The following is a 16,312-nucleotide window of genomic DNA, read 5'->3' as shown; positions in this document are numbered from 1 at the left end:
AGGCTGGACTCCCAACAGTGATTGGCTGCTGAGGACCTCTCAATCACAATCAGGTTTTTTAGTGGCTGTGAGATTGAAAGTGAGATTGCATTGTCCAGGGAGGAGGACAGCAGTCAGTCATGTTTCACCTCCAGTCAACACGCAGTGGTTCACATGAAGGTCCAAGAGGCCTACAGACCTACACAGAGTCTGGATGTGGCAGCACAGTGGCATCATTGTCTTTGTTGTGTTGTTTGGTCATTGTGATCCAATGTAATGTGAGAGAAGGACGAGTGCAGTTCTATTGGAGTGAGTTTCTTACAAATACAGATCGCACGATTTCTATCCCAATTGTTAAGTGGGAAAGAGACCTGTCTCTCCAGCCTCACTCTAATTTCTGGAGAACAATCTGCCTGAACACCTTTTCACTGATAAAACAACCTATTCTACAATTAATACATTTTAAAGTACTCCACAGGATCCACTACACTGGACAGCGGATGTTTCAGATGGGCATGACCGCCTCTCAGACCTGCTCACACTGCACAGTTAATGTCCCAGATAATTACCTACACGCTGTATGGCATTGCCCACCAGTAAATAAATTCTGGCACGTAGTATGCAATGATCTATCAGCACAGGTTGGTTACAACATCACAGCCACTCCTTCTTTTTGTCTCTTAGGGGACCTCAGTGATATCAAATCAGATAAGGCAGCATCTCGCATGCTGATCACCTCCTTATCTATCGCTAAGAAAACAATCCTCACAAACTGGAAAACAAAACAACACCTGCACATTGCACAATATAGGAACTTATTGTTAGACCACACCTCCTTGGTAGGAATGTCTGCTTCATCCTATAACTAACTAGTAATCAATCAATAGCTGAGGCTGCTGGTTGATGTGGGCAGCGGTGGTCGTGCTGCCGCGGGCCGGGTGCGGTCTGGGGGGGGGGGGGTTTGGGCGTGGGGGGTTCGGCTGCTTTGCGGGTTGGTGGGAGGTCGGGGATTGGGTGCCCCGGCGCGGGATGTCTACCACGCGGGGGGCTGGGCCTGGTGGTTGGTGGGTGGTGCTCCGGGGGTGGTGCTCCGGGGGGGGGTCCCTGGCTCTGGTCTGGGGGCCCCCTTGTTGGTGGGAGGGCTGGTCCGTCCCTGTGTCTGGGGACTGGCGCTGGATCGTACGCGGTGGGGTCGCATGCCTGGGGTGGGGCTGCGCGTTCGCCGGCTACCGCTCCTGTGTGCCCGGGTGCGGTGGGGGGTGGGCCCCCTTTGGCTCCTGGATCCCTGTGGTGTCCCCGGCCCCGATGTCGCTGAGGGGGCGCCCTGCCCGGGAGTCCCCCCTGGTCACATAATAGGTGTTTTTTTTGTTTTGTTTTTTTTTCCCTAAATTTTTAATTAATTTATTTATTTTCTTCTGTTTCGGCGGATTTGTGTCTTGGGTGGTCGCTGCCCGGCCTTCTGGCCTTAAGACCCTCTCCAATCTTAATAGCATTATAGACACTTAGGGCTTGGGGGGGTGGTTCGTGCACTGCGGCCACCGCCCTGCTCAGCAGCAGTGTGGTTGCCCCAGGGCCTTACCACCCTTCCATTTTAAACGCACCATAGTTCAACACACCAGCGAGTGCACATATACACACACTGACACCCCTACACACAGTGGGGTCGGCCTGCTAGCGGGGGCGGGATCCGGCATCTTTCCCACCCTGGATGGGCCCTGTGCGGTCCGGTGCCCCTGGGGTGCGAGACCGGCTGGGCCTATGGGGACCTCGCGGAGTCCCCCTTCCTCCAATCCTGGGACCGGGCCGCTGCCCGGGTGGTCCCCCTGCGCCGCTCGGGGGCGGCTGGGCGGCGACGACCCGAGACACGGGGGTCTGACAGTGGTGGGTGGTCGATGCGCCATACTGGGTCCGTAGTGGGGGGGGCCTCTGGGTGCCCGGGCCTGCTTTGGGTACCGATCCTCCTGGTGGGTGAAGGGGCTGGGTCCTGTCATGGGGATGAGTCCGGTCTCGCTTGCCCTGTGGGGCCCCCGTCCGGAGAAAATCAGTGTGTAGTTCAAACTTTGTGCGTCTTTGTGTTCAGTTTTTCTGCTGTAGTTGTGCTTTTCTTTTCATTCCAGATGAATTCCACTCAATTTCCTTTTCAAACCTTGTAGGTGTTGAGTGAGCTGCAGCGCCCCCTGGCTGCAAGCTTCATACTGTGACTCTGCCGACCGAGGTAAAAAACCAACAAACTCTGACACTTTGCTGAGGACCTCCTGGAGGAGCTGAAGGTGCAGAACCTTCTCAGGCCTCTCTGAGGAGGAACTTGCGGCTGTCGGTCCTCTGCTGCCCCCTGCTGGTCACACAGGCCTCTTCCACCGCCGTTCGTCTGTTCAGCACATATTCAATTTTTTAATGGCTCTATAAACGTCACTGATGAGACGATTTTATGATTCCTGCAGTTAAAATTTTTTTAATTCCAAATCTGCAAAGACCTTCTGATCAATGAAGACAGAGTTGATTAAAATGATTTCAAAATTGACCCGTTTGAGAAAAGCTGCACTGTGGCATTGTTTGCATGTTGTTTTAGCTCTCAGTGGCTTCATTTCGCATTTTTCTTAAAAGCTTCGTTTAGTGGTCCATTGTGGTCAATGGGACACTGAACATCCGCTTTGTGTGCCCGAGTTTTAAGAGGATCAGGTGCGGATATTTTAGCATTTAAATTATTATGGCTTATTAGCATAGGTACGTGTTACCTCACCTGTCCGTTCTTTTTACAGTGCTTCCTGAACACCTCACCGGCACACTACAGCCGCCTGCTAGCACAAAGCTGCGCAGAGCCTCCTCGTTGTTCTCCTCACCTGGAGGACGCTTGGTGATCAAGACCTGTGGCCCAAAACTCGGTCCTATAAGATAAGTGCAGGAACACTGCTGCTTCGCCCTCACTTGATTGTGCTAGTCGCCCCGTACAGACGGTCGACGGTGCATGTTGCTTCCGTCCCGCCTTGGTTTTACTTGTTGTTTTTCCTCGTTTGCTTACGTCGCCACTGCTGACCCTCAGACAGCAGACGTTACACTATCAAGTCGCCGGTCCAGCTACAGTGGTGTGTGTGTGTGTGTGTGTGTGTGTGTGTGTGTGTGTGTGTGTGTGTGTGTGTGTGTGTGTGTGTGTGTGTGTGTGTGTGTGTGTGTAATTGCATTGTTTGTTTGTTTTTCTTGCTATTTCAGTACATGTGACAGATTTTAGGGAACTTTTAGTAACCAACTGTTTATCTTTTCTTTTGTAGTCACTGAGAGCTGCTGGTGGTGGCGGTGTCCCGGGTGGTGGGCCACTTCGAGTGCTGTGACCCGGGATTGTGGTTGTTTTCTTCTTCTTTTTTTGCACTTCACTTTCTTTGCAGGTGTGTCACGTGTGAGTGGGGTGTTCCTTGTTTTCTTTGGTTCCTCCCCCGTTTGGCCCCCTCATCGGTAAGCCTCAGTTTCTACACCAAGAATAAGGAGCTCAGTAGCTCCGTTTTAAGTGTTGGTCTGTTTGTTCCTTTTATTTTTAAATGTTGAATAAAAGTTGGTTTGATATTTTAAACATTCTGAACCACGTCTCCTACTCCTTCCTCGTAGAACTTACCTGTGTGCCTAATTATTACTTTTGTGTTTAGTAGAACTCCCTGGGTGAAATTCCCAGGGTGGCGTTGTCGGTTCCTTTTCATTTTGTTAAATTCCCAATATTAAATCTTGCTTTATCAGATAGCCATAACCACTCTCATCGCCACAGGATATTTGAGTCAACTGAGTCAAACTGTCGTGTCTACTTCCCAGTCTCAATAAAAATGTTCACTACTGCTTTGTGCGAGCTTCTTAAATGGAGGTTTGTCGGGGTTTTCCCTTTTTAGAAGCAAGCCACATATTTTGTGTCTTTCCACCACAAGACATTGGCTTTTGTCACTCTCTTCGTCGTATTGGGGAAAAAGTGGCATATCGGACTTTCCCGCCGCGAGTCGCTCGTCAACATACTGCTGTGAAAGAGGGGTGACGTCACAGAAAGCGAGGTGCATTTAGGTGCTGCTGCTTAAAACTAAAAGATTTTCCTGTGCAAATATTCATTTGACAGACGTAAACGAAGTGAAATATGACTTCAATTTAAGTTTGTTTTAGTTTGTTTTTATAACCACACAAAACAGTTTGAGTTAGTTATCGTTTTTGAAAAAAGTTCTTGACTTCTACTTTAGAGATATTGATGATGAGTTGTTGTGTATAAACGGTGTGACTATGTGGTTCGGCAAGCGATGGTGCTGTCTGTACATAGCTTAGCAAACGGCTAGCGCTAGCACCCCCTTTCAATGCCAGAGTGAAAAGATCCACACGGAGTGTTATGACCCACGGGTGGGTCTAGGTGCCTCTATCTTTGTGTCTGTGTGTGAGAGAGAGAGTGGATGACGCCTTGCAGGTGCGGTCCTGGATGTTGGCTGCTGATTGGACGCGCCACGGCTGACAAGGAGGAGCAGTCGAGCCAGCCTGACGGTCGTCCCTCCTCCGCTCCCAACTCTGCAGTTAGTCACTTCTGAAATGGTGTTAGAGCACGCAGCCGTAGGTAGTGATGGCCGATCGAGGCTTTGTTGAAGCTTCGACACTTGTTTCAAAAAATGGTTCATTACTCGAGGCTTCAATGACACAGTGCTCGAGGAGGTCATCTGGTGCTCAATTAAATGTAGTGCAATGGAAACATGTTCATTGTTTCATAGGTTGTTTGGGATTTGATTCGCCATGCATTCTTGTTGGACAACACTACATGCTTGTATGGTTCAATGCTGACACAATAAAATAAAAATGAAAAATAAAGACAATGTCTCTTTTTTGGCACGACTGATTGTAGTAGACTATAGCTCTTATACTTAGCCTGACAGTTTGTGCAATGAATTATATTATATCCTAAAACAAGACTAAATAGCCCATAGTTTAAAAATATGTTCAATAGTAAGTGTTCAGTGGGTCAGATGTCAAATGTGATCTATTTAAAATGTAGAATAGATGAGCTAAATAACACATATATAATACACATTGATGGGAATTGAACCGTCGCCTCAGTCTTGCAAGTCCAAGATTGTCATAATGTACCACAGACCCAAATCACACTCCTTTTTTCATCGAAGCTGTTTGAGTAGCGTTAGCACACCGTGATTCCTCATCAACTACAGGCCTACACTTCAAATAATTATGAGAAAAATCCAACGTAAAGAGAGCACTTCCATTAGGAAATAGTCAACATGAAATTTCGTCTTCTACTGACACCTGCTGGTCAAATTGAATAGTTGCAAATATTGTGAACAAGTTGTCATCTAATTCTAATCCTAAACAATATGGCCATTCGAAGTGAAGTATTAAGACAATTAATCAGGTTTGCACTGCTTGATTGAACACATTCATCCCGTTCCAGTGCACTAAAACCCACTTCCCTTCAGGACCGTGTCAGCGAAGCCAAAACTTCCTTGAGTGACGCTGTTTCCCAGCATGCAATGCGAGCTAACGATTCACAATACTATTTCATCACAAACAAGGATGTAAAAAATAAAAAGGGACGAAAAATGAAACTTCAGAAACACCAACCATTGCAATACAAGCAGAACTGGGCCGAAGTGTTATTTAAGTTTTATATTATGTACACCATAATACAGCCTTCTGGTGGACAAGCCATACTATTTAAGCCGTGTCCTCCCATGGGACTTCCGTGGGTGGAAGCTCATCGTAGAGGTCACGTGCTGGTTGTGCGTCACTCCAGCGATCACCTCGGGGAAGGTTTGAGACAAGATAGTTGCCCTTGCAGGTTATCTGATTCAGGTGAGTATATGGAAAATATAGGTCAATGTGGTCAGTCATAACAAGAGAAGCTTGCTGGCAAAAATAATGCACTACAAGTGAATGTCACACTTTTTTTTTTGTTTTGTATGAGCATTTAAAAAAAACAACATCATAATAATATGGATTTTGACCATGTATGTTTTGGAGTTCCCTGAAAGAGGTTAATATATATATATATATATATATATATATATATATATATATATATATATATATATATATATATATATGCGTGTGTGTGTGTGTAACTTTAACTAACTTATCTATTTCTATCCATCTATCAAACTTACTATCTCGGGATCTATCTACTACTAACTCTCAAAAAACTAACAGACAACCAAGAGCATCAAAACCAACCTACTGCAATTCGTATATTTTAGTGTGTGTGTGGGGGGGACAGTGAGCACAGTGATGGTTCCGCAGCATAAAGTGTATCTTCAGTCGTCGATTGTATGTGTGGGAGTCCCTCGGGTTCAGCCCAGCTGATTTAGTGTTCGGTGAGAGGACCCTCGCGTCTGTTAAGGGGTAAGTGGCTTTCCGATGTTAAATGAGTAGAGAATAATGTGTTAGATTACGTCATTTTTTTTCGTGAATGCTTGCATCGTGCTTGTGAAACTGCTCACAAAACTCTTGTCGCCAGCCAGTCTAAAATGAAGCAGCAGTTTGACAAGAAAGCTGTGGCTCGAGTTTTTGAGACAGGCGACCGAGTGTTGGTATTGTTGCCGTTACCCGGTTCCCGTTTGCAGGCTCATTTTTCTGGTCCGTATGTCGTGGAGCGCAAACTTTCCGTTACAGATTATGTAGAGCACACTCCTGATAGAAAATGATCGTCCCGCATCTGCCACGTCAAAATGTTGAAAAGTTACGCCCGGTTCACACTGGACGTGGAAGCACCGCAAAGCGAAGCACCGCGAAGTGAAGCGCTGCGAAGCGAAGCGCCGAGCGCTTCCATTCAGCGCCCATGTTAATCAATCAGTGCACATTGCCCATTGGTGGAGGGAGGGCTCATTGGAAAAAAAAAAAAAAAAAAAAAAAATCGGTGTTCCTTCGGCGCGCCTGGGAAACTCTGAAATTATGAATAACTTAAGCTCGTTTTTGTCCCATTTGCCTGCATCAGCCCGTCATGATATTGTTAAATTAATTGAGAGCCACCCACTATTGTTTTCTGACCACCCCCACCGTACGTCAGTTTTGCACCGTGACATAGAAGTAGAGGGACATGCCACAACTAAGCAGCACGCACACAGAGTCAATTCTGGGAAGTTAAGAAAGAAGCTTTGGCTCTCCTTCTGACAATGCCCATCTTGATGTTCATTTGGGGTCAGGTTTTTACAGACCATAATGCCCTCGTAGATGTGGTGGTCTCTGCTCCTGCAAGACTTCAATCTCCAGATTTGCCACAGGAAGGGGGGTTGATAATGTGTTGGCAGATGCATTATCATGTGGACTAGCTGCGGAATTCTTATTTCGGGCGAACTGAGGTTTTTCTTGTTTAGTTTTGTTTGTAGGTATGTTAATAGGGTTTAGTTCTTAAGGGAGGGGGTGTTATGACCCACAGGTGGGTCTAGGTGCCTCTATCTTTGTGTGTGTGTGTGTGTGTGTGTGTGAGTGGATGACGCCTTGCAGGTGTGGTCCTGGATGTCGGCTGCTGATTGGACGCGCCACGGCTGAGAAGGAGGAGCAGTCGAGCCAGCCTGACGGTCATCCCTCCTCCGCTCCCAACTCTGCAGTTAGTCACTTCTGAAATGGTGTTAGAGCACGCAGCCGTAGGGGTGGGCTGCCATTTTCTTTGTCCCCTCTTTTCTCCTGTTTATTAAGTATGTAGGGAGGTTAGCCTTTCTGTATTTGGCTTCTCTTTCTTTCTTTAGTTAGTTCTTTAGGTGAGCTAGTTGGAGTTTGGTTTATTATTTTGGCCTGGGCCCACCCTGAAGCCTTTGCTGCCCACCGGTTAAGTTGTTTTGTTTATTTAATTTACTGATTAATAAAATGTTTTTTGTTGAAACTGCCAACTGCAGTGAAAAATGAATGAGGCTTGGGAGTGGGGGAAGGTGTCCCACACGTTGCGTCTCGGTCCCCCTCGACGGGACGTAACACGGAGTTTTCGCCGTGACAGCAGGTTGAGCTCCTACCGTGTTACAGGTGACGTCGTCACGTTAGCCTGTTCCATCCCTGCTAAATTCTTGAAAGAACTACCATAAGTAAACTTTTAAATTATAATACACTCTACACTAATTGTAATTTCCTTCCCGTGGTTCTATATTGCAACAGTTGACGGCTCATATCAGCAGATAAGCAGCAACAATCTGGGCATTGCGGGTGATTCATAAATGTGTCATTTCTTATTAATTAGCCCATAAGTGTTGTACACCAGTGTGACACCAAATGCTTGTTGCTGACAGCAGTGAAGAAATGACACTCTAGTGGTTCTGCACATTAGTATAAATAGAGTGATTCTCTATCATTACATCACAGGACGGCGGCACTCTGACAGATTCCATGAACCTGGACACTGATGATCCAGACTCCGGTCCAGATGACACAACGGGCCACAGTGGAAACGGGTCAGAACATGGGACTGGCTGCTGAAAGGATACAGGTAGGTGGCGCTGTCATCCCAAGTTGTGTGGTGTGGAGGATCAGGGCCAAAGTTCCAGATGCTCACAGATGTGACTGTGGATTCAGGAGGAGTGTTTGAAGGCTGGACTCCCAACAGTGATTGGCTGCTGAGGACCTCTCAATCACAATCAGGTTTTTTAGTGGCTGTGAGATTGAAAGTGAGTGAACATCATTAAATAAAGAGCTCCTGCAGGGTCCCAATTTGAAAAGTACACTGCTTGGTGTGCTGCTTCGTTTTCGCCAAGGCCCTGTAGCATTCATGACTGACATTGAGGGAACGTTTCATCAAGTAAGAGTTTCCAACCAGGATGTAAACTTCTTACGCTTCCTCTGGTGGCCAGATGGGGACATTACAAAGGACCTACAAGAGCACAGGATGCTGGTCCACATCTTTGGGGCAGTGTCATCCCCAAGCTGTGCTTCATTCGCCCTGCTGAAAGCAGCTGACGACAATCAGCATGACTTCCCAGCCGAGGTTATAAACACTGTTGGTCAAAATTTCTACGTGGATGATTGTCTAAAGGCCGTCAGCACGGCGGAACAAGCAATACATCTGTACCAGCAGCTAACAGACCTGTGCGGTAGAGGTGGATTTAAGCTCAATAAGTGGGTGAGCAATCATCGCTCGGTGCTGGCCGCCATTCCTGAAGAGCAGAGAGCTAAAGAGGTAAAAACACTTAACCTTGACAGAAACCAGCTCCCTATGGAGAGGGCCCTTGGAGCTCAGTGGGATGTACAGCAAGATACATTCACATTCAGCATCAGAACCAAGCTGGGATGGGATGAGGAAATCCCTCAGGTCATGGTACATCCCATATATAGTTTTTCAAGCGCCAAACTACAACAAAGGAACTCATCTATAACAAATCTACAACCTTGTAAGGGCAAAATCTACTTGTTTTAATTCTGATTAATAAACTAAAGCTTATTCGATTATCATTATGTTGTTTTTTTTTAAACGCTCATACAAAACAAAAAAAGTGGAGGGAGAGTAGTCTGAATCGGGTTCTGGAGCATTGCTCTACCTCATCCATCGCACTCATGAGCGTCACATCCACTTGTAGTGCATCATTTCCGCCAGCAAGCTTCTCCTGTTAGACCTTCCCCGAGGTGGTTGGTGGGGTGACGAGCACCCAGCACGTGACCTCTACGATGAGCTTCTACCCACGGAAGTGCCATAGGAAGACACGGATTAAATAGTATGGCTTGTCCACCAGAAGGCTGTATTATGGTGTACATAATATAAAACTTCGGCCCAGTTCTGCTTGTATTGCAATGGTTGGTGTTTCATTTTTCGTCCCTTTTTATTTTTTACATCCATGTTTGTGATGGAATGGTATTGTGAATCACTAGCTTGCATTGCATGCTGGGAAACAGCGTCACTCAAGGAAGTTTTGGCTTCGCTGACACGGTCCTGAAGGGAAGTGGGTTTTAGTGCACTGGAACGGGATGAATGTGTTCAATCAAGCAGTACAAACCTGATTAATTGTCTTAATACTTGACTTGGAATGGCCATATTGTTTAGGATTAGAATTAGATGACAACTTGTTCACAATATTTGCAACTATTCAATTTGACCAGCAGGTGTCAGTAGAAGACGAAATTTCATGTTGACTATTTCCTAATGGAAGTGCTCTCTTTACGTTGGATTTTTCTCATAATTATTTGAAGTGTAGGCCTGTATCTGCACACAATTTGGAATTCGTCCCAGCGCCCTGAGCTGTAAATTTGGACGGTGTAAAATGAAAATGGCCATCTGCAGCAGAATGAAAGTGAGATTGCATTGTCCAGGTAGGAGGACAGCAGTCAGTCATGTTTCACCTCCAGTCAACACGCAGTGGTTCACATGAAGGTCCAAGAGGCCTACAGACCTACACTGAGTCTGGACGTGGCAGTACAGTTGGATCATTGTCTTTGTTGTGTTGTTTGGTCATTGTGATCCAATGTAATGTGAGAGAAGGACGAGTGCAGTTATATTGGAGTGAGTTTTTTAGAGTGTAATAGAAGTTATAATGCACAGTCTGTTTTTATGAAATGTTCTATCACCTGGCATCCATCCATCCATCCATCCATCCATCCATCCATCTTCTACTGCCGTATCCGGAGCAGCAGCCTCAGCAGAGACCCCCAGACTTCCCTGGACCCAGTCACCTCCTCCAGCTCCTCCAGTGGGACCCCAAGGCTTCCCAGTCCAGCCCAGAGACCTGGTCAGCACTACTCTGACTCCCTGAGTCCCTGCTGCTCAGGTGAGGCTTCAAAGATCTGGCTGCACCTGATTGGACGGTCGTGGAGGATCTCCTTGGTCTCCTTGGTCTTCTTGGTCTTCTTGGTCTCCAGCTGTTTGACCTCATGCTCTCTGTTGACCTCCTCACTCAGTCCCTCAGTGATGTAGAGCTCAGTGTAGATGCTGTTGAGGAGAGTTTGACTTCCTGCTTCTTCACCTTCAGTCACACGTTCACATTTCCTCTCCAGACTGATCTTCTGCTGCTGTAGAAGCTCCTGCAGACCACCAACCTCTGGAGCTGAGAGAAGGTTGGAGAAGAAAACATCAGTGTGACAGTGTGAGCATCATTTTCTGTCCACGACTTGAAGCTGAAAGCATCCAAACTCCATTTTTCAGCTGATGTGGTGAAGCTGCTGTTGTCTGACCGTTTGCTCTAAATGTCCTCTAGTGGATCTTCTGACTGGAGGTCCTGACCACGGTTATAATAGTTAACGAAAACGAACAAAATAACGAAAACTTCAATTGAAAAAAACAATTGTCACGTTCCCAGGGGTTAGGATTTTGGTACCTGCCTCGTTGGGCTTCGAAGCGAGCAGAGCTGAGACCATAAGGGTGACGTAGCAACGTTCAGGACACTGATTGGCCAAAGGCAGTCTTTCACGAAAGACCAAAACCGCCATTTTTAAATGCCTCGCGTGTGGATTTTTACATGAACACGTATTAAAAACTGAAAAGCTTATGAAACTGTACCATGGGTGAACAAAGAACTACAGACGTTTCTGTTCTCTGTGGCCAAAGAAAAAGCACAATGCAGACAGTTGTGCAGAAAGTTTAGTGTTAGCTAAAATATCGGGCACACAGACGTACTTATTATGTATACATTTCTTTCCATTGTAACAGGTCACTACAAGATCTGCAATCCATTACCTAGAATTGGTTTTCCTTAAACTGATGTACAGGATTACTAATCTGACTTTGATGGGCAAATTTGACAACAGAATACAATTATGAAGCACTAAAACACAGGACCACAAAACAATTAAATGCATGATGAAATAATGATATGCTTTGTTAAATGAAATAAAATGGCATTTTCAACGAAGCAATAAAATAGTCGGTGGTGCAGTGGTTAGCGCTGCCGCCTCACAGCAAGAAGGTCGTGGGTTCGATTCTGGGGCCTGGACCTGGGACCTTTCTGTGTGGAGTTTGCATGTTTTCCCTGTGTCTGCGTGGGTTCTGTCCGGGTTCTCCGGCTTCCTCCCACACTCCAAAAACATGCACGTGAGGTCAATTGAACGTTCTCAATTGTCCGTAGGTGTGCATGTGAGTGTGAATGGTTGTTTGTCTCTATGTGGCCCTGCGATGAACTGGCGACTTGTCCAGGGTGTCACCCTGCCTTCGCCCTAAGACAGCTGGGATAGGCTCCAGCAGACCCCCGTGACCCTGAATAGGAATAAGCGGGTATAGAAGATGAATGAATGAAATCTTTATTGAATGAATGACACATTTTATTTCACTCGTGGTTTATGTAATTATTATTTTTTGCTCCATAGCTTTCATGATTCAGCATTACATGTTAAGCGTGATGAATTGCATGAAAAGAGAGAGCACTCGCTGATAAATTAACATGGTGTGCTGTTTAATTCCATGAGGACGACAAAATATTTGCAAATTTGTGTTAGCTACACACATCGACAGGTGCAAGAGAAAGGGAGGAACTTTCAGGGAGGAACTTTCAAGATCGTTGAGTTTTTATTTTTAATTTTTTTTTAGTTCTGATGAAATAAATAGACCAATCATTTCATTACTTTGTCTGCTTTCCAAAGAGAGTTGCTTCAAAGAATTATCATTTATTATTCAGTGGCACATTGCTCACTTGTTTAATACACAAATAATAGTATATTATTATAATAATACTATTTTATTAATATAATAATAATAATAATAATAATAATAATAATAATAATAATAATAATAATAATAATAATAATAATAATAATAATCATCATCATCATCATCATTTCTAAAATTTCCAAACAACAATCGTTAGTTGTTCCGTAAATGTGCACATGTTGAATTTTGTATGGTTCGTGAGCGCGCACGTCTGTCAGTGACGGTCTCCACACTGACACAACTGCGCATGCTCTATTATCCCATCAATGCGGAAGTCAAAAAGTTTTTGGGAGCCATGCGCTGGGTGAGCAACTTCATTGAAAGGAATGGGACGCCATCTTGGACTCTGGGGGCTTGCCGCACTGTCACGCAGGTTGTGACGTAGCGGGCCTGGCGACGCACAGGTATGACGTGAATGATTGACAGCTACCATTCGTTCCCGTTAGCGAGAGGATTAAAAACAAACAGACACCATAATGGCATCAAAAAGGAGTTATCCCAGCGGTGCGGAAAAACGGAAGGAAAAGAAAACTGATCAAGAAAAACTTGCAAAGGGGAAAGGTAAGTTATTTGTTTGTGATGTGGGCTGGAGAGGTGGAGGGGAAACGCTGTTGTCGCGCCCCCCCAAGTTTGTTTATTTGTCCTGCTAGCCAGCTAGCTAGCTAGCGTCGGATAAATGTTAGCTGGCTGGCTAATATTTGTTCGTCATGAATCAGCGTTTTTGTTTGTTTTATGAAAGTTGACCATGTCCTGCCAAGTTGGCCTATCCTGCCATGGGAATGAGTGATTGACTCCACACCCGTTTACTCACATTCTAACAGGGAGGGAGGGAGGGAGGGCATGTTGTAGTAGTTGTTGTTGTGTCAGTCCCCTGTTATTTATGGTTCAGTGGAAGTTGTCTCTCATACGTTTGACTCTTAATGTTATTTTAGCCTTAACTTAGGATGAATTTACTGAGTTTGTATTTTGTAGGCCCTTCATTAGAAATGTGCTACTGTTTTAGAATTCAAAGAAATATTTTATGGAAATACTTTATTTGGCATGGTGTTGACTATTTTAGACTGTTGTGGCAGTGGGTCATTTATCTTAGTTTTATTACTTTAACTAGTACAGTGTGTAAAGTAATGCCAAAAACTCTTAAAAATGACAGTTTTGTAATTGGGTAAAAGCTTTAAAGGGACACTGCAACCATAATGTTTAATTTAAAAACAAATGAATTTTTAATTTTCCTATATTACTGCAACATCACTGTAATAATAAAATAGGAAAATGCGCTTCTGATCTGTTTTGCTTGATGATCTAATGAGCTTTGTCTCTGCAGGAGCAATTCTAAAATATGTTGGCGCTCCAGACATTGAGCCAGAGGGATCTCCCGAACATCCTGACCAGGAAGCTCCAGGACCAACACGTTCCTCAGAACCTCCTTCTGTCCAGGTGAATAATGTGTGTTATTCTTAGTAGCTAAGCTGATAAGTGTGGGACAAAACTAAGGCAATTAAGCATTATTTTGATTGTTGGTTTGCTTTTTAGTGTTGCACTTGTTGGTTTGTTGGATTTTCTTATTTAAAGTAAGCATTGTTTTTATGAATACTCAATCTGTTGTATTTATTGACATATAGCGGATTCTTTTCCTAGTATTATAGTGTTTGTTTGTTTTTAAATCAGTTTAACTTGCCTGAGTTGCTCAACTGAAGATGTTTAATTTTACCTGTAGCCTGTTTTACTCACGAGGTGTAATAGATTGTGGAATCTTAGTAGACCTTAGTAGACGCACGCTGCTGAGAGTGGCAGAGATCAGCTCTGATGACCATGGTGCTTGTAAATAAGGCAAATGCGCCATCTAGTGGGATGCAGCATGTTTATTCGTGTTGGAGCAATGACAAGTACGACTAACAAAACAAAAGATGCACAGGGTAAAAAAAAAAAATCATAAACTCAAGCCCAACAAAGATAACAGATGGGCATAACTGTAACATTACATAGTAATGATTACTAGTACTACCAAAATTTCTCTATTTTACTTTTCAACTCCAACTTGAACTATTCATCCCCTTTTTTCAGCAGCCATTAAGACAAAAGGATGACACTTATGCATTGCATCAAACTGTGATGCACAAAATCAATTAAATTAAATCAAAACAATAAATAAAGTGTGCATTAAACAGGGGGCAGTGTAATACAGTACAGGACTCAAATGATATAGTGCAGTTAGGCAGTATAGCCTATAACAGCTGTTTAGCATCCATAGTAATCCACAGTCAGTGCCATAATCATCCAGTCAGTGTCATATTCATCCATAGTCAGTATAATATATATGATATCGCGCAGACCCTCGTCCTCCACCACATTAATTGGCCTGCAAGCCGTAGCCACACCCATTTAGCCCCCGCTGTTGAAAGTTGGCGTGTGGTGGACGCGGCCAGTGGTCTCCGTGCCACACCATCCAACGTGGTTTGCTTTACCTCAGAAGGGGGCGGAGGGCTCTCCGCGTCAGCTGTATGCTTCGCAGACAAGTGAAACGTAAGACTGCTCCTACTCCGGTGGAAACTAAATACAGCTTTACAGTAAATGCATATCACTTTTCTCCTGTCAAGACTGCCATCTGGCAGGGTTTTGAAGTGGAACTTTCCATTTACAATTGACGCCTTATCCATGTTAGTCCTTCCTAGTGCTCATCTACGCTCAGTGTCTTTTTCTTTTTTTTTTGTTGTGTTTACAAGCCGGCTGCAAGCGTGTGACTGTGTGCTGTGAGTCAATTCATTTCCCGTTTCCACAATCTACGGAGCGGCCAAAGGTTCAAAGAGCACCGTGTGCGTTAATCGCGCGATGAAAAAAACTTGTCGGCGATAAAGCGACGTTGACACCCTTACTTTTTATATGAAGAAACAGATCAAATTTTTCCAACCAATTGTTCACCACTTCTTTGAACTTGTGGATGAATGCTGTGCATCCCACATGGAACGCCAACCTTCCTCTGATATTTCCATGCTTAGTTCTTTCTGGCATTTGGCTTTGATGTATCCTGCGTTTGTTGCTGTTCTGTTTCTGAAGGCCCTGATAGATTTTAGAAATTATTTTTCTCTTCATCTTTTTACAGGCTTCGATCAGAATATCTATCACTATATTGCCCTCTCCAGATGATGTTGGTTTGATTCTTTTATCATAGTCATCTCTTAATTGCATGTATCGAAAGAAATCTTCCCAAATCTGGGATCAAGAGAAGGCCACATTAGTAGTTTCCCTCCATATGGTTTTCTTTTACCATCTTACTCCAGATAGTCGGTGTGTGCTTAATAATTTCATTTTGGCTTTGTTGAGCTGATTTAGTTCTTATGTCTCCTATTAATGCCAGTGTGAGAGTCGTTTCTCTGCCGGCCTCTATCTATTTCCATCGTGCCTGATATTGAGGGCAGCATGTACACATGTAACTTGTTGCCTGTGTATTTACCATAGGTTTCTATTATCAACATCAAATGAGGTAAGGTTCTGTCCGGGTCTTGGAGAACCAAAATAATATCATCAGCAAAAAGCCCTGTTAGATGTCCCTGCTCTCCTATATGTATTCCTTTTAGATTGTTACTTTGTCTGATCATTTGTGCCAGCCGCTCAGTGAACATAGCAAACAATGTAGCGCTAAGGCAACATCCTTGACGAGTACCATTAATCTTTATCCTTGCCGTAGGTTCTTGGTTGAGACCTTGAATACACTGTATTAACTTTTCTTGGAACCCCAGTTTCCCAAGAACTTGATACAGAAATCTCCAATTC

This window comes from Nelusetta ayraudi, unplaced genomic scaffold (genome assembly GCF_046127955.1).
Source record: "Nelusetta ayraudi isolate G7.1 ecotype Tasmania unplaced genomic scaffold, CSIRO-AGI_Nayr_v1 ptg000045l, whole genome shotgun sequence".
NCBI classification, from domain to species: Eukaryota; Metazoa; Chordata; class Actinopteri; order Tetraodontiformes; family Monacanthidae; genus Nelusetta; species Nelusetta ayraudi.
Note: the sequence above shows the minus strand (reverse complement) of the source record.